Source organism: Salvelinus sp. IW2-2015, linkage group LG20 (assembly GCF_002910315.2).
Source record: "Salvelinus sp. IW2-2015 linkage group LG20, ASM291031v2, whole genome shotgun sequence".
Lineage (NCBI taxonomy): Eukaryota > Metazoa > Chordata > Actinopteri > Salmoniformes > Salmonidae > Salvelinus > Salvelinus sp. IW2-2015.
In genome coordinates, this window is record NC_036860.1 from 75148786 (window position 1) to 75174395 (window position 25610).

The 25610-nt window shown below is 40.5% G+C and overlaps 1 long non-coding RNA gene across 2 annotated transcripts; it reads left to right on the forward strand.

The window, feature by feature from the left end:
• Window positions 1–375: 375 nt before the first annotated feature.
• Window positions 376–16947, forward strand: LOC111980749 (uncharacterized). 2 transcript variants are annotated; one of them, XR_002879500.2, is made up of 3 exons: window positions 376–561; window positions 15824–16070; window positions 16548–16947. It is a non-coding gene; the product is annotated as an uncharacterized lncRNA (long non-coding RNA). The 2 variants fall into 2 exon arrangements; XR_002879499.1 differs by lacking the exon at window positions 16548–16947 and adding an exon at window positions 16414–16541 and having other exon boundaries at window positions 377–561.
• Window positions 16948–25610: the final 8663 nt, after the last annotated feature.

A 25610-nucleotide genomic window follows, 5' to 3' on the forward strand; every position in this document is an offset into this window, starting at 1 on the left:
TGCTACAACACTATACATAGCCAGTAATATAAATTTAAATGGCTCTATTCTTTTAAAGCTTTTACTGTTCATTTTTGTTTATGATCTATTCCACATGCTTTGGCAATGTAAACATGTTTCCCATGCTCTAGTCTAGCATACTCTGTTACTTGCTGTTCTGAGTTACTGTATATCTAATAGGGGCGCCCAAGATTCACATTGATAGCCTTCCCAAAAAGATGCGCTGCACATTCTGCGCAACCAAGATTTTGGTAGGAAACTTGCAGTCCTTTCCTACTCGGGCCGTGGTAGTAGTGTCTGCGACTGTGTTGGGTATCTGTCCTGCTGTACTGAGTTACTCATTGGGTGTATAATCTATTTTTAGCGCCAACAGATGGGGTCACGTGACAGGGGACAAACGTCATTAATGTTGTTGGTGGAGGAGCTGAAAATATGGAGGAAAGAGAGTTGTAACAGGGAAAATTAGACATTTCACCCCCAAAAAAATATTATTAAACCGATCAAGAAGTGTAACGGTCGAAGAGGCAATATCCAAGCAGTGAAAAAGAGAACGACAATCAGGTACGTTATGTTTGCGGGGAGATAATGTATCTTTCGTCTACTGCTGGTAAATGTTTTTATACCGCGATATTTTCATCTGATGCGTTTGGTTACTCCTGGCTAGCTAACAAGCTAGATAGCTGACAGAACGCTATGAAGTTTTGATAGCTAGTTTACGTTAGCTAGCAAGCGAAGTTGCTTTAGCTAATGTAAATGTGCACGAATGGATTGTTCTGATTTGGAAAATGTCAAGTTAACAAACTGACACATAGTATTGGCATCTGATTTAAAGCGTCAGTTAGCCAGGTTGTAATGTTCCCAGACGTCTAGTTAGCGTGCTAGCTAACGTTAGCTATCTGGAAGTAGGCTGCTGATAAGCTAACGTTACTAACTAACGCAGGCTAACTTAGCTATCACATTTGAAAAATGTTTTTTAGGGTGGGTGCTAAAAGCAGTACCGCAGCCGTCGGAGCCCTCCATGGCAATTTGTGTCCTCCATGTTTAGCAAATTTTGTTCGAGTTGAAATGACTAGTTAGTTTGCCTCTTCTGGTAACCCCCATTGCAGTCGTCAGCAAGTTTGCGACGCCGCATTTTTTTAAGGTGATGGTGCCACTTGAGTTGGGGTCCCACTCCTTGCTAGTTGTTTCTATTGGTGTATACAGTTAATATGCCAAACGTGTGTGTGAGAGAGCGAGGATCCCGCACAGTCAGTAGCCTGTGTTTTTGCATATTCAATATATATGTTAATTAAAATGATGAGCTGCAACAAACACTGAAACTGGACAGTTTTCTCAATCTCTTCATTCAAGAACTCAATCACGGAAACTCTTACTGACAGTTGTGGCTGCTTTGCGGGATGTATTGTTCTCTCTACCTTCTTGCCCTTTGTGCTGTTGTCTGTGCCCAATCATGTTTGTACCATGTTTTTTTTCTGCTACCATGTTGTTGCTACCATGCGTTTCTGCCGTGCTGTGTTGTCTTAGGTCTCTCTTTGTCGTGATGTGTGTTTTTTGTCCTATATTTTATTTTTCATTCCATCCCCAGTCCCTACAGGAGGCCTTTTGGTAGGCTGTCATTGTAAATAAGAATTTGTTCTTAACTGTCTTGCCTAGTTAAATGACATTGACGCCACTAGTTTTACTGCGTAAAATAAAAATGTGGATGAAAAGGGAAAATATAATGGCTTAGGCCAATTAATGCAATATCAGTGCCTTCCTTGCCCCCCAAAATACTAATTTGCATTACTGGAAGCACCTTTTATGCCTAGATAGTGAAGTACAGACCGGTAGGTTTCCTCCTGATGTAGAGATGTCTGAATAGTTTCTCCATTTATGGTCAGTGTCGGTTATCACAATGGATTGTCTGCTAGCGAAGGCAAAGTTGTGTTTTTACAGTTACTTTCATGATAGTCATAACTGTTATGAAAGGAACATGACATTTATCAAAGGTAGGCTTAGATACTCAGTGTACAAAACATTACAACACCTCCCTAATATTGTGTTTCACACCCCTTTTGCCCTCAATTTGTTGGGGCATGGCCTACAAGGTGTCAAGTGTTACACAGGGATGCTGGCCCATGTTGGCTCCAATGCTTCCCACAGTTGTCAAGTTGGCTGCATGTCCCTTGGGTGGTGGACCATTCTTGATACACACACAGGAAACCGTTGAGTGTGAAAAACCCAGCAGCGTTGCAGTTGACACTCAAACCAGTCCCCCTCGCACCTACTACCATACCCCGTTCAAAGGCGCTTAAATATTTTATCTTGCCCATCCACTCTCTGAATGACACATGCACATTCCATGTCTCAAGGCTTAAAAATCCTTCTTGAACCTGTCTCTCTCCCCCCCCCCCCCCTTCATCTACCCTGATTTGAAGTGGATTTACAGGTGACATCAATAATGGATCATAACTTTCACCTGGTCAGTTTGTCATGGAAAGTGCAGGTGTTTTCTATGTTTTTTACCACTCCGTAATTATTCCTACAGTGGATTCCAAAAGTAAGATTTTGATTTGAGGCTTGTTCTGTGCAAGTGCACGCTAACATCTTTACCTGCCAGGCCACCCTAAACCCTATGAAAAGATGTGGTTTTGGCTCGCAAGTCATTTGGCAGTCTTGGCACAGCTCCATTGTGGCAGAAGTTGGATGGAGCAGAGGTCATGGAGAAAGATTTCCTCCAAAAATGAAATGAATGACAAATGCCTGTCTTTGATTAAGTGTCAAGATTTGCTAAGATTCAGTTGATTGACAGAAATGCTGCTTTCCCACGTGTGTGTGGATGCCTCTCACAGTCCTCGAGTGGCCTTGCAAGTGTCCTTTTTCATTGAAATTGTTAAGTCCTTGTGCATAGAGTTTACGGTTTGTTTAACTTTAATCATTGGATTTTGTTTGGCATATACATTTTAATGTGAAAATCAGCCTCAACTGTTGCTGTGGAATTGCCCTTCTTTAACAGTCACTCCAAGTAAATGAAGAACACTGGCTAAACCATCGCTAGCATCAGCTTTTTTGCTCAAGGTTTCTCTTGTCACACACTCCTGATTTCTGCCCTCTTGCTATCAGATAACCTAACCTGATCTTCTCTGCAAACATCTGGATACTTTTTGGAACACATCTATCTGCATGTGCCCAGTTGAATTACATGGTGACAGATTAAACAAATGTATTTATTTTCAAACCGTTTATTTAACCAGGTAGGCTAGTTGAGAACAAGTTCTCATTTACAACTGCAACCTGGCCAAGATAAAGCACAGCAGTTCGACACATACAACAACACAGTTACACATGGAATAATCAAACAGTCAATAATAGAGTAGAGAAAAGAAAAATCTATATACAGTGAGTGCATGGGAGGTAAGGCAATAAGTAGGCAATGGTGGCGAAGTAATTACAATATAGCAATTAGACACTGGAATGGTAGATATGCAGAAGATGAATGTGCAAGTAGATACTGGTGTGCAAAGGAGCTAAATAAATTAAGGAACAGTATGGGGATGAGGTAGTTGGATGGGCTGTTTACAGGTGGGCTATGTACAGGTGCAGTGATCTGTGAGCTGCTCTGACAGCTGGTGTTTAAAGCTAGTGAGGGAGATATGGGTCTCCAGCTTCAGTGATTTTTGCAGTTCGTTCCAGTCATTGGCAGCAGAGAACTGGAAGGAAAGGCAGCCAAAGGAGGAATTGGCTTTGGGGGTGACCAGTGAGATATACCTGCTGGAGCGGGTGCTACGGGTGGGTGCTGCTATGGTGACCAGTGAGCTGAGATGAGGCGGGGCTTTACCTAGCAGAGACTTGTAGATGACCTGGAGCCAGTGGGTTTGGCGACGAGTATGAAGCGATGGCCAGCCAACGAGAGCGTACAGGTCGCAGTGGTGGGTGATATATGGGGCTTTGGTGACAAAACGGATGCCACTGTGATAGACTGCATCCAATTTGTTGAGTAGAGTGTCGGAGGCTATTTTGTAAATGACATCGCTGAAGTCGAGGATTGGTAGGATGGTCAGTTTTACGAGGGTATGTTTGGCAATATGAGTGAAGGATGCTTTGTTGCGAAATAGGAAGCCGATTCTAGATTTCATTTTGGATTGGAGAGTTTACAGTCTAGCCAAACACCTAGGTAGTTGTCCACATTTTAAGTCAGAACTGTCCAGAGTAGTGATGCTGGACGTGCGGGCAGTGATCGGTTGAAGCGCATGCTTTTAGTTGCATTTAAGAGCAGTTGGTGGCCACGGAAGGAGAGTTGTATGGCATTGAAGCACGTCTGGAGGTTAGTTAACACAGTGTCCAAAGAAGGGCCAGAAGTATACAGAATGGTGTCGTCTGCATAGAGGTGGATCAGAAAATCACCAGCAGCAAGAGCGACATCATTGAAGTATACAGAGAAGAGAGTCGGCCCAAGAATTGAACCCTGTGGCAGCCCCATAGAGACTGCCAGACGTCCGGACAACAGGCTCTCTGATTTGACACACTGAACTCTATCAGAGAAGTAGTTGGTGAACCAGGCGTGGCAATCATTTGAGAAACCAAGGCTGTTGAGTCTGCCAATAAGAATGTGGTGATTGACAGAGTCGAAAGCCTTGGCCAGGTCGATGAATACGGCTGCACAGTAATGTCTCTTATCGATGGCGGTTATGATATCGTTTAGGACCTTGAGCGTGGCTGAGGTGCACCCAGATGTCAAGACTTAAAGGGTCACACATTGAGATCCCGTGTTCCATAGGGGACTTCTTCCTTATGAGGAAGGATATAAGTAACGTTTGCCTCAGACCATGGCCACTGAACAGTATACATTTTAAATGTGCTTTCTCTATGTGGGTTACTAATGTCTATTTTTTTTTATGTGTATCTTTTATATTGATTGCCTGAATTAAACTTGATGGGTCGAACTTTGCTTCTCTGATCTCGGACACCCAGAATTTAAATATTGCTAAATGTACTAACGAGACTAGCAAAGTCTTCATCCCTCTAAACGGAAACTCTCAGCCAGTTTGGGCTAGTCTGTGCCATCCCACAGGCTGTCGACAGATGCTGCTGCTACTACCATTTTTATGTTACGTGCATCTGTCCATGAGAGATTAGGCCTACACCTTCACGAAGTAGGTTCAGCACATAGAGGTTGTAAGATTGCAACTCTTATTTAATTTTTTAAAGACAGTTCATCAATGATGTGAAGCAGAGTCACTTGTCCAAATGAATCACACAAGGTGTTGAAAAGGCTATTGAACAGCCCTGCCCATGCGCTGCCCTGAAGATACAGGTCCTTGATGTTCGCCTATTCTGTTTGCAATGCAAAAATGCATGGACACTTTGTAGCCTAAAGACTGTTTTCTACAGTGTATGAATCAGTGTGAAGCAAAAATAACCTCAGCTGTATGTTAATGATTGAAACATGCTTGCTGCTGTGCTGAAATACTTTTTTATTTAAATTTTTTATATCTTGGAAATCTGGTTACCAGTGTTGATCGGATAAAACCCACAGTTGACAGCCTCCATCCCAATATTCCGTGCACGTTTACAATACTACCCCCCCAGAAAAGCCTATTCTTGGAGAAATGGGCATGTGACTTAGGCTAAGTGTTGCTGGTTCAAATTCCAGAAGGAATAGGTGCCAGCCTCCTACCCTTGAGCAATGTGCTGACCCAAAATTGTATCATTTCTGTGAGGCACTTCAGTGTTGGGGGAAAATCATTTGACTGAAATGAGTAAATTTGGTGTCTGGAACCTAATGAAACATCCTTGGACCAGTTATAAGACCATTGCCTAGACATGCTTCATTGGACTACATTTTTAATCAACTAACTAGGCCTATCTCTCTCTGCAATTTAAGTGAACAATTTAGCTTCAAGGTAAGTAAAGGTGCCACTGCCATTGAGAGCCTGCATGTTCTCTGTTTTGTATGTAAGGTGTGGTGTCAAGGGGAGATGGGGCCATTTCGTCCCTGCTAGTGGGAAAGGCGCTGCTGAGTGCAGTGTCCCTCCTTTCTCCTTGAGATTCTGCTGGTCGCTCTCTCGCCTTGACTTTGAGGGCTGGATGAGGGGGATGTGCAGCAGCAGCACATATTTTTGCTGGGTTAGTGAGTGTCAGACGCCATCTTTGGTTCTGTTTATAAGAGCACAAACAATCCTCCTTATGTGGTTCTGATTTTGGACCAGACCCGACTCAGTGCCACAGGCCTTTCTGTTGCATTGCCGGAAGGCCATTGCATTCATAAATGCTATGCAATAAAGTTGACCGCAGCCAATTTAAACATGAAGCCCATTTGCTTGTTGCAAATTGATTTGCTCCTGCTTAAAGCTCCCCCTGCAATTCTAAGAATTTCTTGCTGTACAATTTCTGTGCTTCATATGTTGAACCATTTTAAGTAGAGGTCGACCGATTATGATTTTCCCACACCGATTATTGGAGGACAAAAAAAGCCGATGCCGATTTTATAAAAACAACACAAAAAAACGTTTTATATATATATCATACACACACACAAAAACATTTTTGTAATAACGGCAACAATACTGAATGAACACTTTTATTTTAACTTAATATAATACACACACACACAGCTCTGAAGTGACAATGATACTGAAGAGTCTGCTTAGGAGACAAATACTCTCAACTGTTTGAATAAAAATAGAGTTTAAGTTACCTGTGATGAATGTTGAAAACAAAAACTTTAATTTCTATTAAAAAAAAAAAAAGTTTTTTAAAAATTTGACCCCCTTTTCTCCCCAATTTTCGTGGTATCCAATCGCTAGTAATTACTATCTTGTCTCATCGCTACAACTCCCGTACGGGCTCGGGAGAGACGAAGGTCGAAAGTCATGCGTCCTCCGAAGCACAACCCAACCAACCCGCACTGCTTCTTAACACAGCGCGCCTCCAACCCGGAAGCCAGCCGCACCAATGTGTCGGAGGAAACACCGTGCACCCGCCCCCCTTGGTTAGCGCGCACTGCGCCCGGCCCGCCACAGGAGTCGCTGGAGCGCGATGAGACAAGGATATCCCTACCGGCCAAACCCTCCCTAACCCGGACGACGCTAGGCCAATTGTGCGTCGCCCCATGGACCCCCCCGGTCGCGACAGAGCCTGGGCGCGAACCCAGAGACTCTGGTGGCACAGCTAGCACTGCGATGCAGTGCCCTAGACCACTGCGCCACCCGGGATGCCCAAAACTTTAATTTCTATATGCAGGAAATCCTATTTTAATAATGGGCATGGTAAGAATTGACGACCAAAGTGCGAGTCCTAATTCCCATGACACCTTCTAGCAAAATCTGAAAAGCGGTTCCTTCATTTATTCCATAGGATATTTTTTAGATTCACTTAAAATAAGGTCTGCGTTTCGTGTAGGCTTACATCACCGTGCCAATTTTATAACTGTGTGGATATCCATAGGACAAGGTAACTCTGATCAATATTGGCTAAATATAAGCGAAGATCAATTTTTTTGTAGAGTAGATTTATGAAAATATGTTGACAAACGTTACCTTATCCTAGTGAGATTTACACGGGTATCAAAACGTTGAGTTTAAGCCTGCACGAAACACAGACCTTATTTGAAGTAGATCAAGACATTCTCTATGGAAGACATGAACGGTAAAATAACGAAGGAACCCCTTTGAAATTCAGCCGCAAGTTATTACAGGAATTATAACGCGTCGACTATTTCTCTCTAATCCGGAAACTATCACCTCGAAAACAAAACGTTTATTACGTTCCGTATTTTATCTAACGGGTGGCATCCATGAGTCTAAATTTTCCTGTTACATTGCACAACCTTCAATGTTGTCATAATTACGTAAAATTCTGGCAAATTAGTTCGCAAAGAGCCAGGCGGCCCAAACTGTTGCATATACCCTGACTCTGCGTGCAATGAACGCAAGAGAAATGACACAATTTCACCTGGTTAATATTGCCTGCTAACCTGGATTTCTTTTAGCTAAATATGCAGGTTTAAAAATATATACTTGTGTATTGATTTTAAGAAAGGCATTGATGTTTATGGTTAGGTACATATTGGAGCAATGACAGTCATTGATTGATTGTTTTTTATAAGATAAGTTTAATGCTAGCTAGCAATTTACCTTAGCTTACTGCATTTGCGGCACAGGCAGGCTCCTCGTGGAGTGCAATGTAATCAGTGTTAGAGCATTGGACTAGTTAACTGTAAGGTTGCAAGATTGGATCCCCCGAGCTGACAATGTTAAAAATCTGTCGTTCTGCCTCGTTCCTAGGCCGTCATTGAAAATAAGAATGTGTTCTTAACTGACTTGCCTAGTTAAATAAAGATTAAATAAAGGTGTAAAAAAAAAAACGGCAAATCGGCGCCCAAAAATACCGATTTCCGATTGTTATGAAAACTTGAAATCGGCCCCGATTTTAATCGGTCGACCTCTAATTTTAAGTCATGGCTTCAAGCAAAGGCTGATACCAAGGTCTGAGGACAGCATGTCACTTAGCAGCACTTCCTGGCTGTTGGAGGGACAGGTATTTTCAGTGATAATGCGAGGAGGCGGAGACCCCACTTAGGCTATTCTCCAGATGAGTCTCCTTGCACCATCACGCAGTCGTACTGCAAAGGGTAAAAAAAAAAAAGATGAGCTGATATTTTTATCCCCATTCACACGTCCTTAGGACAATGCAGCCGGTGAAAGTGGCTAGGCCAGCAGTCGGAGGTGGTTAAAGGTACTAAATACCCTGCGACAAGGCATCCCATTATCCCTGTGACACGGTTTCTATAACCAAGCTTCCTGTGTATGCCGTGATGAAGCCAGGCCCTTGCCGGAGCATGTCATCTGACCGAGTGCCTTGGGATCCTGCAGGGGGAGAGTTGCTTACCAACTTCTGTAATATCACACAGAGAGCCATTTGCTTAGCCCCATACCACACTCGAGACACGTTTTCAGATTTAGCTAACATATTGTATGCAATTAGAGGAAATGTCATCCTCCGTGGGTGTACAGGAGAAAGGTTAATGGCACTTAGTCCCTAACTTTAGAAAGGCTGCATAAAATTAACAATTTCAAAAAAGTATAATTTCAATTTGAGATGTTTCTTGCAATTGGTGCAACAATGCCTTCCTGTCACAAATTGGCCTTGGTGATTCTGGTATCTAAACGTGTGAGTGACTAAATTTACATGTTCTTGTTGTTAGTCTAATCCTCATGACTGTTCCCAGATAACCTTGCAAAACCAAACAAAACCCTAGAGAAAGATGAATATATTTAGCCGATGTGCTGACAAGATGCCAGTGTTAAACCGTAGGGGATATCTGAGGAGAGTAGTTTTAAGAGCATTAAACGATCAGCGACGTGTTTGGGCACGACGCCTAAGAGCCTTGCTTCAGTGCGGAAGGCACAGGGACGGCGGTACTGCATGGGCTTTCAGTGCTAACTCCACTCCATTAAATCATACGGCTTAGAGGCGAGACTTCCGCGACTGATGAGTGGGACTTGGATCCGCTTTCCAGGAATTACACTGCAGTAGTAATTAGGGCTGGGCGATATGGCCTAAAAATCATCTTGATTTGTTCACGTTTATGGCCGATTTAACTTTTATTTGTGCGTGTACCAGTCAAAAGTTTGGACACCTACTCATTCAACAGTTTTTCTTTATTTTGACAATTTTCTACATTAGAGTAATAGTGAAGACAAACTATGAAATAACACATGGAATCATGTAGTAACCAAAAAAGTGTTAAACAAATCAAAATATAGTTTATTTGAGATTCTTCAAAGTAGCCAACCTTTGCAATGATGACAGCTTGGCACACTTGGCATTTTCTCAACCAGCTTCACCTGGAATGCTTTTCCAACAGCCTTGAAGGAGTTCCCACACATGCTGAGCACTTGTTGGCTGCTTTTTCTTTTACTCTGCGGTCCAACTCATCCCAAACCATCTCAATTTGGTTGAGGTCGGGTGATTGTGGAGGCCAGGTCATCTGATGCAGCCCTCCATCACTCTCCTTGGTCAAATAGCCCTTACACAGCCTGGAGGTGTGTTGGATCATTGCCCTGTTGAAAAAAAAAATGATAGTCCCAAAAAGCGCAAACCAGATGGGATGGCGTATTGCTGCAAAATTCTGTGGTAGCCATGCTGGGTAAGTGTGCCTTGAATTCTAAATGAATCACAGACTGTGTCACCAGCAAAGCACCATCCCACCTCCATGCTTCACGGGGGGAACTACACATGTGGAGCTCATCCGTTCACCTACCCTGCGTCTCACAAAGACACGGCGGTTGGAACCAACAATCTCAAATTTGGACTCATCAGACCAAAGGACAGATTTCCACAAGTCTGTCATTTTGTTTGGGTTTCTTGGGCCAAGCAAGTCTCTCCTTCTTATTGGTGTGGTTCCTTTGTAGCAATTTGACCGTGAAGGTATGATTTCACGCAGTCTCCTCTGAACAGTTGATGTTGAGATGTCTGTTACTTCAACTCTAGCATTTGTTTTGGCTGCAATTTGAGGTGCCGTTAACCATAATGAACTTTTCCTCTGCAGCAGATGTAAAACAAAGGAGATGGTCGTAGACTACAGCTCCATTACGGGCTTGAGAGCAGGTTGAGAGCTTCAATTTCCTTGGTGTCCATCACCAACAAACTATCATGGTCCAAACACACCAAGACAGTGGTTAAGAGTGCATGACAATGCCTATTCCCCCTCAACTGACTGAAATTATTTGGCATGGGTCCCCAGATCCTCAAAGTTCTACAGCTACACCATCGAGAGCATCCTGACTGGTTGCATCACCGCCTGGTATGGCAACTGCTCGACCTCAGACTGCAAGGCACTACAGAGGGTAGTGCGTATGGCCCAGTACATCATGGGGCCACGCTTCCTGTCATCCGGGACCTCTATACAAGGCGGTGTCAGAGGAAGGCCCTAAAAATTGCCTAAGAATCCAGCCACCCTAATCATAGACTGTCCCCCATTGACTTTGTAACGGTACCTCCTGTATATAGCCTCGCTACTGTTATTTTATTGCCCTTTAACCTTTCATTGCTACCCATCCCGGATCCGGGAGCAGCCTCATCAAAAAAGATGACTAGCATAGCCTAGCCTAACGCGACAGGGATATAATATAATTTTCATGAAATCACAAGTCCAATACAGCAAATGAAAGATAAACATCTTGTGAATCCAGCCATCATTTCCGATTTTTAAAATGTTTTACAGCGAAAACACTATGTATTTCTATTAGCTAACCACAATAGCAAAAGACTCAACCGCATATTTTCACCATTTTTCTACCGCATAGGTAGCTATCACAAAACCGACCAAATAGAGATATAATTAGTCACTAACCAAGAAACAACTTCATCAGATGACAGTCTTATAACATGTTATACAATAAATTTATGTTTTGTTCGAAAATGTGCATATTTGAGGTATAAATCATAGTTTTACATTGCAGCTACCATCAAAAATATCACCAAAGCAGCCAGAATAATTACAGAGAGCAACGTGAAATACCTAAATACTCATCATAAAACATTTATGAAAAATACATGGTGTACAGCAAATGAAAGATAAACATCTTGTGAATCCAGCCAATATTTCAGATCTTTTAAGTGTTTTACAGCGAAAACACAATATAGCATTATATTAGCTTACCACAATAGCCACACACACAAATGCATTTATCAGCAGCAAAAGGTAGCGATCGCAAAAAAACAGCAAAAGATATAAAATTAATCACTAACCTTGATCAACTTCATCAGATGACAGTCCTATAACATCAGGTTATACAATACACTTATGTTTTGTTCGAAAATGTGCATATTTTGAGCTGCAAACCGTGGTTATACATTGTGAATATGTAGCATCGATTCACCAAATTGTCCGGAGATATTTTGGACACTCACCTAATCTGACCAAAGAACTCATCATAAACTTTACTAAAAAATACATGTTGGACAGCAAATGAAAGATACACTAGTTCTTAATGCAACTGCCGTGTTAGATTTTTAAAAATAACTTTACCATAACAACAAACAGCTTACGTTATAGCGAGACAGCGCCCGCAAAAAGGGCGGAAAATAGGACTCAACATTTTCCACAAATACGAAATAACATCATAAATTGTTCCTACTTTTGCTGGGCTTCCATCAGAATCTTGTACAAGGAGTCCTTTGTCCAGAATAAATTGTTTGGTTTTAGAATGTCCTTCTCTCCTGTCGAATTAGCAACCTTAGCTAGCCATGTGGCGCGTACATGCCCATCACTCTCCTGACGCAAAGAAAGGAAAATTCCAAAAGTCGCATTAAACGTTGAATAAACTGATACAACTCGGTTGAAAAAAACTACTTTATGATGTTTTTATCACATCTATCAAATAAAATCAGAGCCGGAGACATCCACCGTCTATACCAAACGCTTTTCAGAAGCCAATGCTGATGTCCTTCCCGCGCCTAGGTAGAGAAAGGAAATTGTGGTCACATCATTCCAAGAGCTCTTGTTRGACCTCAGATCAAGCTAGACACCCCATTCCACCTTCCACTGCCTGTTGACATCTAGTGGAAGGCGTATGCAGTGCATGCAAATCTATAAATATTAAGCAATTGAATAGGCAGGCCCTGGAACAGAGCATCGTTTTCAGATTTTTCACTTCCTATCTGGAAGTTTGCTGCCAAATGAGTTCTGTTTTACTCACAGATATAATTCAAACAGTTTTAGAAACGTGAGTGTTTTCTATCCAATAGTAATAATAATATGCATATTGTACGATCTAGAATAGAGTACGAGGCAGTTTAATTTGGGCATGATTTTTTCCAAAGTGGAAACAGCGCCCCCATATTGACAAGAAGTTTTAACTAGGTTTATTTTTACATTTTATTTAACTTCAGTTTATTTTAGAAAATCAGTTCTTAACACTTTATTGTTGGTGAAGGGCTTGTAAGTAAGCATTTCACTAAGGTCTACACCTGTTGTATTCGGCACATGTGACAAATACAGTTTGATTTGAACTCCGAGTCTTCCTTTCCTGTGGTGGTCCTCGTGAGAGCCAGTTTCATCATAGCGCTTGATGGTTTTTGCAACTGCACTTGAAGAAACTTATCAAAGTTCTTAACATTTTCCGTATTGACTGACCTTCATGTCTTAAAGTAATGATGGACTGTCGTTTCTCTATGCTTATTTGAGCTGTTCTTGCCATAATATGGACTTGGTCTTTTACCAAATAGGGCTATCTTTTGTATACCACCCCTACCTTGTCACAACACAACTGATTGGCTCAAATGCATTACGAAGGAAAGAAATTCCACAAATTAGCTTTTTAAGGCACACCTGTTGACTGAAATGCATTCCGGGTGGCTACCTCATGAAGCTGGTTGAGAGAATGCCAAGAGTGTGCAAAGCTGTCATCAAGGCAAAGGGTGGCTACTTAGATGAGATTCTTATATCTATCATTATATATATATATATATATCACACTTTTCTTTGGTTAATACATGATTCCATATGTGTTATTTCATAGTTATCTTCTACTATTCTACAATGTAAAAATAAAGGAACCCTTGAATGAGTAGGTGTGTCAACTTTTGACTGGTGCTGAAAACAGTGTCTCCCTATTTAAAAAGAAGATGGAGAACAAGCTATGAATGAAAATTACTGGCGTTTTGGCACAGACAACTAGCGCACCCTTTGTTTGCTTGTATAGGTTACTGTTTGCCATCTGTGTGCATTAAAAAAAAACAGTAAACAGATGTACAATTTCAGTATGGAATTATCATTTAAAGGCACGCTCTGATATAGACTTCCAACATTAAACTAATATTTGCAGAAATGCCAAATCTTTACGTCATTATCAGTCACCCAAGCCTTACTTGTGTAAAATGCCACATTTCTGAGCCTCAATACCACTTTGGTCAGAGGTTTCTGTGTAGAATATATAATTTACTGTAGTGCAGCCCTATGGTTAGATTAGGCACAAAGACTATCCAGTGTTTGCTGAAATGAGGAAGCTGGTGATTACATCTGGTTGATAATGCCTATTCCGACTTGTGTTGAGACATGGGGGGGCCCTGTCTGGCGACGTCCTGCCCCTGCAGTTGCTCCCTCTGCCCAGTAGGTGAGGCCGCAGGTCCAGGGAGGGACACTGTCCAAAATGCAGGGTGCCCCAAGTGGGCTGTGGAACTGCCAGGACTCCTGTAGGATGCAGACCCAACAGCAGCTGCAGAGCAAACCGAGATGAATGGGGATTAAGCATAAAGCAGGCACTTTGTTAGACCCTTTACAGTGTGGCGTAATGGAGCCAACATTGCACGTTAAGGATTTAACCAGGAGGTTGCATGTTCAAATACCCAAAAGTCATCGCTGTCTATTAATGAGAGACATAATTGGCACTGCGCCAGTGTTCATCCAGCTGTGTGAATGCAGAAATATGTAAATTTGTATGATGTAATTTGCTCTGGATAAGGTCTGCAAAGTGCGTGAATATCCTCTTTGTAAAAACAACTAACATAATGCACATAGTAATTTGCACCCATGGTATTGCTTGTGATTAGGCTACCTTGACAGGAGTTTATTGAAATGATTTAGAATATTTGCTCCTTTGTGTTAAGGTGAAACGGCGCCACTGCTCGCCCCAGCGCATTTATTGTTTTTGATTTGTTGATAACTGAGGAGAGGAGCATCTAGCATGGCAACAAAAACAATGTGCAGTACCTCTGCTCTTATATCGTGCATGCAATGTCTGAGGGAAATGAACTGTCAGTTGTTTGAAGTAACTTCTGTTTTAATATCGCAAACGGACGTGGCATATTCACCAAGTACGGATTCTAGCGTTTTGAAAGGCTAATTGGAATAAAGAGAATATAGATTTTCATATTTATGTTGGGCAGAACCCTGGATGGATGAAATCAGACCTCCCATGGTGAAATCCCATATATATATATATATATATATATATATATATATATATATATATATATATATATATATATATATATATATATATATATATATATATATAGCTATACTAGAGATCTAGGAAGCAACAACTAAGGTTTTATGTATTTTGCGACCTAAGAAATAGACCATCATACATAAGCAGGGAGAAATTTACACAAGTAATTTAGAATGTGTGTTTTCACATTCACACGGTGATGAAATGACTAAGTAGCCTATTGTTTAAGAACAGAGGCCCAGCTTAGAAAGATGGCACATATTGACACTGTCCATTTGTCCGCTCACCATGCTCAATGACCCCAGGTGAGATTGGGGGCCAGTATGGGTATTGCAGCGCTATGCCTCTACTCCTCCATCCCCAGGGGGAGTGTGGGTATTGTAGTGTCTCTCTCGTCTCTGCAGACCCCAGGCTGCATGACTCATTCCAGTAACAGCTCTGCGAGTGCTTTTCGGTGGAGGCAAACTGACTCCCTCACCTTCCCCACTCAAAGCAAAACAATTTTCCACATTTGACACTGTCTTTAGCAACTAGACTTTTTTATGAGTTAAAAAGAAAGTGTTTTAATGGTAGTCTGGAGTGGAATAATGTAAAATCATTTGTCATCTCTGTTTATCATGGTGGTAGTTGGGGAGGGAGAGTTGCAAATGGAGGTAGCCCAACTGCTTATTTTGGCCTGTGCGTAACAACTAATCTTGACTGGCAGATCACCTACTCTGTCATTGCCTGACTAAGCAAAATTGGAGTCAAACTAACATTACTGAATTACTTATGACTGAATGAATGCTGGCTATGCTATCGGCAGTGGCCAGGAGTGTGAGGAGTTATGGATACCAGGATCCTTGAACTGCAGCTGGCTAACTCTTGTTCATTTGTGACTATTGCAGGGGGATTGACTCGAAGAAGGGGAGGAGCCTACTGATCCACCATACCTCTGGACCAAAGTCATGGCTGACTCCGAAGACCCACTTTAGAACCTTCAGTCCCTTCCCAAACACAAGCAAATACACACTTGCCTAAGGCTTTATCATCCTAATTCTTATTACCTTCAACTTGACTGAGTTTTGGAACAACAAAGATCACTAACACAATCATCTCTGGCTTCTCCGTTCATCATTTCTGCCAACACCACAGGTAAGTCTGGTTTTCTTTCCTCCAGCTTTTTTTCCATTCATGAAATGCCAAAGAAGCCCACCCCCTGTGACCTCTTACCCCTCTGATCCTGTCCATGAACTCCCCTCAGGGCATTACTCGTGTGTTGTGATTTCCTTGAGTAATTTACAAGTTTGTTTGACGACAGGAAACCAGCATCTCAAAGTCCGGTGCTTTATGGTGGCTGTATGGTTCACCATTGAACTTGTACACACATGATTACTTTTATCTTAAAGAAGTTGGCAAACTGGAGTGATAATTCTGAATTATCTCCAGTAGTAGGATGTGTTTATGGGTCTCTTAAACAATATAATTTTTTTTTTAGGCTTGCTCTCATGATTCCAGTTGAAGTTCCTCTACACATGGGCTATCTTATATCAGAATAAATCCTAACAACAACAACCTGTGGATTCTCTTACTGGCTGCGCTCTTCTCCAATCTCTTTCTGTCTATATTTAGAACCGCTGACGACTGACCAGACCTTTAGTAACCTCCCATCCCCCTAATGACGTCTTTGAATGTCACTGGGTGCCGTGGCAACCCTGACTGCTCTGTGAAAGGCCTGGAGGGTTGTCTGCTCATTGGACAGTACACTAGAGCGAACATGACTGATGTTTATTTTTTTTGTGCAATTAATGAGTCGTGTAAGTAGCTTATGTGTGTAGCTAGTATCTTCGGAGATATATAGTGTGCGTGTTGTGTGTCTTTCTTTTTAATAGCATTTGAAGCAGTAGGCCAGGAAAGTCTTCCGATCTGTATTTTGTTTATCGTTCATTACAATAAGTAGCCTATAGTAAAAAAATATGAAGTTTGAAATGAAATACCTTTTTTCTAATACAGTGCCTTCAAAGTATTCATATCCCTTGACTTACTCCACATTTTGTTCGACTGAATTCAAAATATATATTTCATCAACAAAAAAAATGATCACCCATCTACACACAATACCCCATAAGTGTTCGCATTTTAACTATATCATTTGTCTGTCTACCCGGCGGACCTTGAGATCTGTTGCTAAATTGAGTGCGCCCACGGCGCTGGCCAATCTGATAGCTCAAATCAGTGCCTACAAGTTTGATACTAGCCTACGTGAGACTTTTAAACATGACCAGAGAGAGACTGTCAAATAATACAGCAGAGGTGCTGTTTTTATAAGTGAGTTCATGTTTATTTTTTTTTTTATTCAAAACTATTACAAAACATACAACTCCTACTTGCGCTGCAATGAATGAGTAGCCGAGTGTATAGATAGCCTTGGGTTTTTATTATTAGCAGTTTGTCGTGTCTATTTGAATATTTCACTTTCTCTGGTCATAGGAACAACATTCATTTGTGCTTGAGGCAGATGTGGTGCGACTCGAGTTTCACCATCAGGTGGAAGACTGTGTCCCCTCTCCTCCGGTGAGACTGACCAGAGAAAGGAAGAAGAGAGGGACCACGAGAGGCTGACCCTCTGCTGTTTTTTCCGTCCCTCCGCTGAGATTAATGCTGTGTTCAAAACAGCTAGGAACTTGGGCATCTACAACTTCAATGCGCTCAAGCCAACTGGGAACTCGGAATAAAACGAGATCTGACTGGGAAAAATATTGTGTAAAAAAAAAAAAACGGGCATCCAACTTGGAATTCCAAGGTAGAAACTCTGGCATCTTTCTAGAGCCCTGACTTTCCGACCTGAACATCACTGATGTTGTGATTTTACGTTCACAGTTGTCTTAATCACCATCAGATGCAGGTAGCTTATCTGTCTAATTATTTCAATTTGTTCTCTGCTGTGGCTCGCAAGTGCAACACCAAATTATGATCTATTTTGTTATCAAAGCTCGAGTTGTGAAATATAATGTGGTCTGAGAAGAACAATATTGGCAGGCCAGGCATATAGCCAATATGCTGTGATAATGTATTAGGCCTGTCTACTGGACAAACCTGATTCCTACAGAACAGTTTTTATTAGGTTAATGTTAAAAAAATATATACAACTTATATATTTTTTTTAACATTACTTTATCTCAGCATACCTTTTTTTAATGCAAAAGTGATCTTTACTTGAAGCTTGGTGACCATGGCCTCAATGACAAAATGACATTTATTGAAAATGAAATACAGAAATATTACATTTACATACGTATTCACACCCCTGAGTCAATACTTTGTGGAAGCACTTTTGGCAGTGATTACAGCTGTGGCTTTCTGGGTAAATCTCTAAGAACTTTTCACACCTGGATTGTGCAATATTTGCCCATCCATTCTTTTCAAAATTCTTCAAGCTCTGTCAAATTGGTTGTTGATCATTGCTAGACAACCATTTTCAGGTCTTCCCGTAGATTCAAGTCAAAACTGTAACTCGCCACCTCTGGAACATTCACTGTGTTCTTGGTAAGCAACTCCAGTGTAGATTTGGCCTTGTGTGTTAGGTTATTGTCCTGCTGAAAGGTGAATTCATCTCCCAGTGTCTGGTGGAAAGCAGACTAAACCAAGTTTTCCACTAGGATTTTGTCTGTACTTGGCTCCATTCTGTTTATTTTTTTAAAATCCTGAAACTCCCCAGTCCTTAATGATTGTAAGCATACCCATGACATGATGCAGCCGCCACTATGCTTGAAAATATGGAGACTAGTACTCTGTATATAGCCTTGTTATTGTGTTTTATTTTTGACTTTAGTTTATATGGTAAATATTTTCTTAACCAACAATGCAGTTCAAAGTTTGTAAGTAAGCATTTTACGGTAAGGTTGTATTTGGCGCATGTGACAGTTTAAAAAAAAAAATTTATTTATTGGATTGGATTTGCCCCAAACATAACGTTTTGTCCTGAATACAGTGTTTTGCCACATTTTTTGCAGTATTGCTTTAGTGCCTTTTTGCAAACAGGATGCATGTTATGAGATTTTAAATACTGTACAGCCTTCTCTTCACTCTGTCCTTCTCTTCACTCTGTCAATTAGGTTAGTAATTACAATGTTGATCCATTCTCCATTTTCTCCTATTACAGACATTAAACTCTAACTGTTTTAAAGTCACCATTGACCTAATGGTGGAAATCCTTGAGTGGTTTCCTTCCTCTCCGGCAACTGAGTTAGGAAGGACGCCTGCATCTTTGTAGTGACTGGGTGTATTGACACACTATCCGAAGTGTAATTAATAATTCACCATGCTCAAAGGGATATTCATTGTCTGCTTTTTTTTTTACACATCTACTAAAATGTGCCCTTTGCGAGGCATTGGAAAACCTCTCTGGTTGAATCTGTTTTGAAATTCACTGCTCGACTGAGGGACATTTACAATTATCTGTGTGGGATACAGAGATGAGGTAGTCATTCAAAAATTACGTTAAAGATGCACCATGCAGAAATCGCTCCACCTTTTCCTGGTTCCTAAAATTCGAATTGTTTGCATAATTTCTGTTTGTGACAGAACAAGTCTAGTGTAGAGAATCATTGTACCATTTTTTTATTTTTTTAATCACAAATATATTTTCCATAACAGTATTGTATTTTCTGCTGTTTGAAGATAATGTGCAAAAACAAAACTTAACAGGAAGCATAGAAATAACCTGAATTTGTTTGTTTCTCCCAAAAAGTTACATATTGCAGCTTTAAACACTTATTGCACACAGAGCGAGTCCATGCAACTTATTATGTGACTTGTTAAGCACAATTTTACTCCTGAACTTAGGCTTTCCATAACAAATGGGTTGAAATACTTAGATTTAAGACATTTTTCAAAGAAAATTGAAAAACACCTCCACTTTGACATTATGGGGTTTTGTGTGTGTGTGTGTGTAGGCCAGTGAAAAATCTCAATTATTTATTATATATATTTTTTTAACTTTTCTGTTGCAGGCGTTCCGCTAGCGACCCACCTCGACAACATCCGGTGAAATTGCAGAATGCCAAATTCAAAATAAAGAAATAGTCATAATAAACATTCATAAAAAATACAAGTGTTATACATCGGCTTAAAGATTAACTTCTTGTTAATCCAGCCGCTTTGTCAGATTTCAAAAAGGCTTTAAGGCGAAAGCATACCATGCGATTTATCTGAGGATAGTGCCCCGCTTACAAAAGCATACAAACATTTTACAACCAAGTAAAGGAATTACAAAAGTCAGGTATAGCGATTTAAAATTCATCACTTACCTTTGAAGATCTTCATATGGTTGCAGTCACAAGAGTCGCAGCTACACAATACATGTTTGTTTTGTTCGATAAAGTCCCTCTCTATATCCCAGAAATTCAGTTTTGTTGGCGCGTTTTGTTCAGTAATCCACTGGCTCAAAGGTGGTCAAAACATGCAGAGGAATACATCCTAATAGTACCGGTAAAGTTCATTGAAACATGCCAAACAATGTTTAATTAATCCTCAGATTGTCAATTGTCTAAATAATCGATATTTCCACCAGACAATAGCGTATTCAATAGAAAGGAAAAAAACGAAGGGCGCGCAATCGGTAACGTTCTTCCCCAGTCCACTGCGAGAAAGGTCTCATTCTTCTTCATTTTTTAGAAAAGAAGCCTGAAACAATGTCTAAAGACTGACATCTAGTGGAAGCCATAGGAACTGCAATCTGAGTCCTAACCCAATAGATACTCTATAGGCATTCAATTGAAAATACCCACATAAAAAAAAATCTAAATCCAGATGTCGAAATACTGCCCCCAAGCCATAAGAAGTTAATTGAGTCTGTAAAACAACAAAGTGGAGAAAGTCAAGGGGTGTTTAATATCAATACTCTCTGAAGGTAATGTATGTGGGATTTGTTAATGGAACAATTGATAGCTACAACCATCAAACAAGTAGTAGTAGTTTTAAAGGATAAAAAACAGGTACACATTAGCTAAACTTAGCATTCTATTTATCATTAATTCAGATAATTTATCGCAATATGGATTTTTGTCCATATCGCCCAGCTTTAGTGCTTTGTATGTATTATATGACCAACCAATCTCCAATAGATGAGCCCTCCGTCACTGGGCAAAGACACAATCACAGCCATATTTACAGACATATTTACAATCTCAGTTTCTCTGTATAATGAGTTAAAACTAAGGGCCTCTTTATGTTCGTTTTGAACATGCTTGTTTCCAGAAAGGTTTTGACTCCGTTCCAATGTGAGTGCAAGTTCCTATCTTGACTGCAGGAACATATTGATTTGCATCAATCAACACAAGCTAAACAAGCCGCTTACAGACATTCTCTGTTTTCTTTCATTGTTTGTCCTTTCTCACATTGTTTCCCCCCAATTTTTATAGGCTAGCCTATCAAGGCATTCTTACATTACCATTTGTTATGATCAGTAGACCTTTCCACTTGCACAGTTCCTGTCATGCTGTATACTGGTTGAAAATGGCAGTTTGTCATTGATAAGCGGATTGGAACGCAGTGGCTGTAGAGTAACATGCTATACATGACGTCAGAGCTCAGATTCTATGCTTCACAGCACGGTATCGGTTTTGACTGACAGCTATACTAAACTTGAGCACAGTGCGTGACAAGTTTCCCTCATCCCGCACGCTAAAGGGCTGCATTTACATAAATGGTCTGGGTGAGGGGAAACGCTGTATATCGAGAGGAGTTGATGTGTTCTGAAAGATGAGACATTGAGTGTTTTATAATGCCGCTTTGATGTCATACAAGCAAACCAAACACCTGTGAGTCCAAATGTGCACTTCACATTTCCATATCATAAAACTCATGTCATATACAGTGTCAACGTTTATGATCACTATGTTTGATCCAAAGGATGACATGCGTTACATGCTGACTGAACTGGCCGTGTTGCGAGCTTTGCATAATAAATTGAGTAGAGAACACGCAATTTTTGTGTGAGTTCAAAATGGGTCAAAATTGTACAAAGATATCAGCAACAATAAAAAAAAATGACCATATGCATTTCTGGTAAAATAACAACCCAATGTTTATCTCCCATGTTTCATGTGTGTTGTGCTCGGTCCCCAAATGAATATTGTTCGTTCACTTGCGTGTCATGAACGCGTCTGATCGGGATAGACAAAATCAACATGCCGACGCACGCGTGGAGCCGGTTTGGCCAAGGTGTAATACCCTGGGTTGACCTGAACAGAATGAGCCTAGGTTTGTCGTATTGTGAATTTACCGCGGAACACTAACTTGAATGCGCTCATGATTACATTCTATGTGCACCAAAATTGCAATCTGTTTGTCCGAAGTGCCTTTTGAAAGCCTAACACACTAAGATTGTATTTTATGTTGGCAATATAATAAGCTTTCAAATGATGCCCCCCTGACCCAGATAGGGATTTATATTTACACGTTTTGGGATTGCGTAAACAACAACCGTAATTGTGTGAAGGTGGGGACGCAGGTCTGTGTTCCAAACAAAAAACTACAAGTGTGCTTGCCTCAGTTCCTCAATGGCAAAGCTAGGAAAGTTCAAAAAAGCACCTCTATAGTTGAAGGCTCTTTCCTTGTCATAAAAGTGCATTTGGAGAGGTGTGGACACTAGTTAGACCTCTCACTCAAACCCTTCTTGCACCTACTGCAATCAATATTCTTATTATGTAACTGAGTGTATACAGAGTATTTTCAGATTTCGTTATTGACAAATGCTGTGAAAAGTACAGTAAATGTACATAAAATCAACAGTAATGTTTGGATTCAGACTTGGTGAACTGTTTCCCATCCTTGTCAGTGTTCTATTTCAATTTTCTACCATGGTCATGAATATGTTTTTTATATTTGTTCTGTTAGAAAAATGTAAATTTGTCCCTATCCATATAGGCCTTTTGCCACAAGTTTAAGGGGTGACCAGTTGCATATTCCCCAAAATAAATTGAACTTGACAATGTTTTTTATTTTTTCAATTACCTGATTTTCTAAATTACTTCTGTATCAATTAATATTCCAAATCATCACTTATTTTTAACTCCTCCACATTTCTATGGCTATATTTAGCGTACACTATTTACAATATGACTCGCATCTTAATTGGAATCTCATTCAAGGAAGTAGATAGGGATGTCAATAATGCAGTGTGAAATATTGACAGTTCCGCCTCTTAGAACTCCAAGTGCGGTAAATTAAAGTTTTTAGGATAAAGCTATTTATTATCTGAACATTTATTTTAATAAATAAAGGTGTTAGCTGCTTCAGCAGAACATTGCAGAGAATGAGTCATCACTGCGTTCTATTTGAGGAAATTGAATCTGACTCCTCGTGTGTGTATAGCTTCTATGTGTGAGAAAATTTGCACAGTTGTAGTAAAAGTGAACCTCTTTCTGCTTTGATGTCAGTCAAAAATTAGTTAAGATCTATAATTTATCTACAGTGCATTTGGAAATTATTCAGACCCCTTGACTTTTTCCACATTTTATGTTACAGCATTATTCTAAAATTGATTGAGGGGGGGGGAAACTATCTACACACAATACCTCATAATGAGAAAGCAAATAAATGTTGAGACATTTTTTTATATATATATATTATAATATTATATATATATATATATATATATATATATATATATATATATATATATATATATATATATATATCAATATTACATTAAAGTATTCAGACCCTTTACTCAGTACTTTGTTGAAGCACCTTTAGCAGCGATTACAGCCTCGAGTCTTCTTGGTAGTGACGCTACAAGCTTGGCACACCTGTATTTGGGGAGTTTCTCCTATTCTTCTCTGCAGATCCTCTCAAGCGCTTTCAGGTTGGATGGGGAGCGTCGCTTGCACAGCTATTTTCAGGTTTCTCCAGAGATGTTCAAGTCCGGGCTCTGGCTGGCTACTCAAGGACATTCGGAGACTTGTCCGAAGCCACTCCTGCGTTGTCATGGCTGTGTGTTTAGGGTCATTGTCCTTTTGGAAGGTGATCTTTTGCCCCAGGCTGAGGTCCTGAGCTCTCTGCAGGTTTTAATCAAGGATCTCTCTGTACTTTGCTCCGTTCATCTTTCCTTTGATCCTGACTATTCCTCCAGTCCCTGCTGCTGAAAAACATCCCCACAGCATGATGCTGGCACCACCATGCTTCACCATAGGGATGGTGCCAGGTTTCCTCCAGACGTGACGCTTGATATTCAGGCCAAAGAGTTCAATCTTGGTTTCATCAGACCAGAGAATCTTGTTTTTCATGGTCTGAGTCTTTAGGTGCCTTTTGGCAAACTCCAATTGGGCTGTCATGTGCCTTTTACTGAGGAGTGGCTTCCGTCTGGCCACTCTACCATAAAGGCCTGATTGGTGGAGTGCTGCAGAGATGGTTGTCCTTCTGGAAGGTTCTCCCATCGCCAGAGGAACTCTGGAGCTCTGTCAAGAGTGACCATCGGGTTCTTGGTCACCTCCCTGACCAAGGCCCTTCTCCACCGATTGCTCAGTTTGGCTGGGCGGACAGCTCTAGGAAGAGTCTTGGTGGTTCCAAACTTCTTACATTTAAGAATGATGGATGCCACTATGTTCTTGGTGATCTTCAATGCTGACTATTTATTAAGTACCCTTCCCCAGGTCTGAATCGACACAATCTTGTCTCGGTGCTCTACGGACAATTCCTTTGACCTCATGGCTTGGTTTTTGTTCTGCCATGTGGGACCTTTTTATATAGAAGTGTGTGTGTGTGTGCCTTTCCAAATCATGTCCAATCAATTTCATTTGCCACAAGTGGACTCCAAGTTGTAGAAACATCTCAAGGATGAACAATGGAAACAGGATGCACCTGAACTGAATTTTGTTTCTCATAGCAATATGTAAATAATGTTTTTTTTTTTTTTTGGGGGGGGGGTGTTTGTGTAGTTATAAAATACAATTTAATTGGTCACATGCTTCGTAGACAGTGGGTGTAGATTAACAGTGAACAGCTTACTTACGGGTCCTTTTCCAACAATGCGGAGTTAAAGAAGAATGTGTATGAAATGGTGATGTGAATAAAAAGAACAAGTACAAATAACATGGCTATATATAGAATAACATGGCTAAATACAGGGAGTAACAGAACCGAGTTGATATGCAGGGGTATGAGGTAATTGAGGTAGCGATGTACTGTATGTATAGGTAGGGATCAATTGACTAGCAGCGGCTTATGTGGTCTATAAAGTATTAGTAATGGGGGGGGGAAATCAATCGTTACAAATCACAATATTATTTTTGGACGACATTGATATTTGACTCAAGTATATATATTTTTCTACTGTAGGTAGTTAGCTAGCGCTAGTCGTCTGTACCTGCGCCAAAACTCCTGTATTTTCATCCTATAGCTTGATCTCAAGATTATTTTTTAAATAGTGAGCCAATGTTTTTAGCACGTTTATTTCCCTGACTGATAAACTAGTTTTCATTCTCTCTCGTCTCTCTGCAGCATACATATAGTGAGCCATATGTTTGGAACATCAAATCGCAATACATATAGAATCAAGCATTTCGCTACACTCGCATTAACATCTGCTAACCATGTGTATGTGACAAATACAATTTGATTTGATATAGAATCATGAGAATTGCAATACATATGCTATTGGCATCTAAGTATTGTGATAATATCTTATCGAAA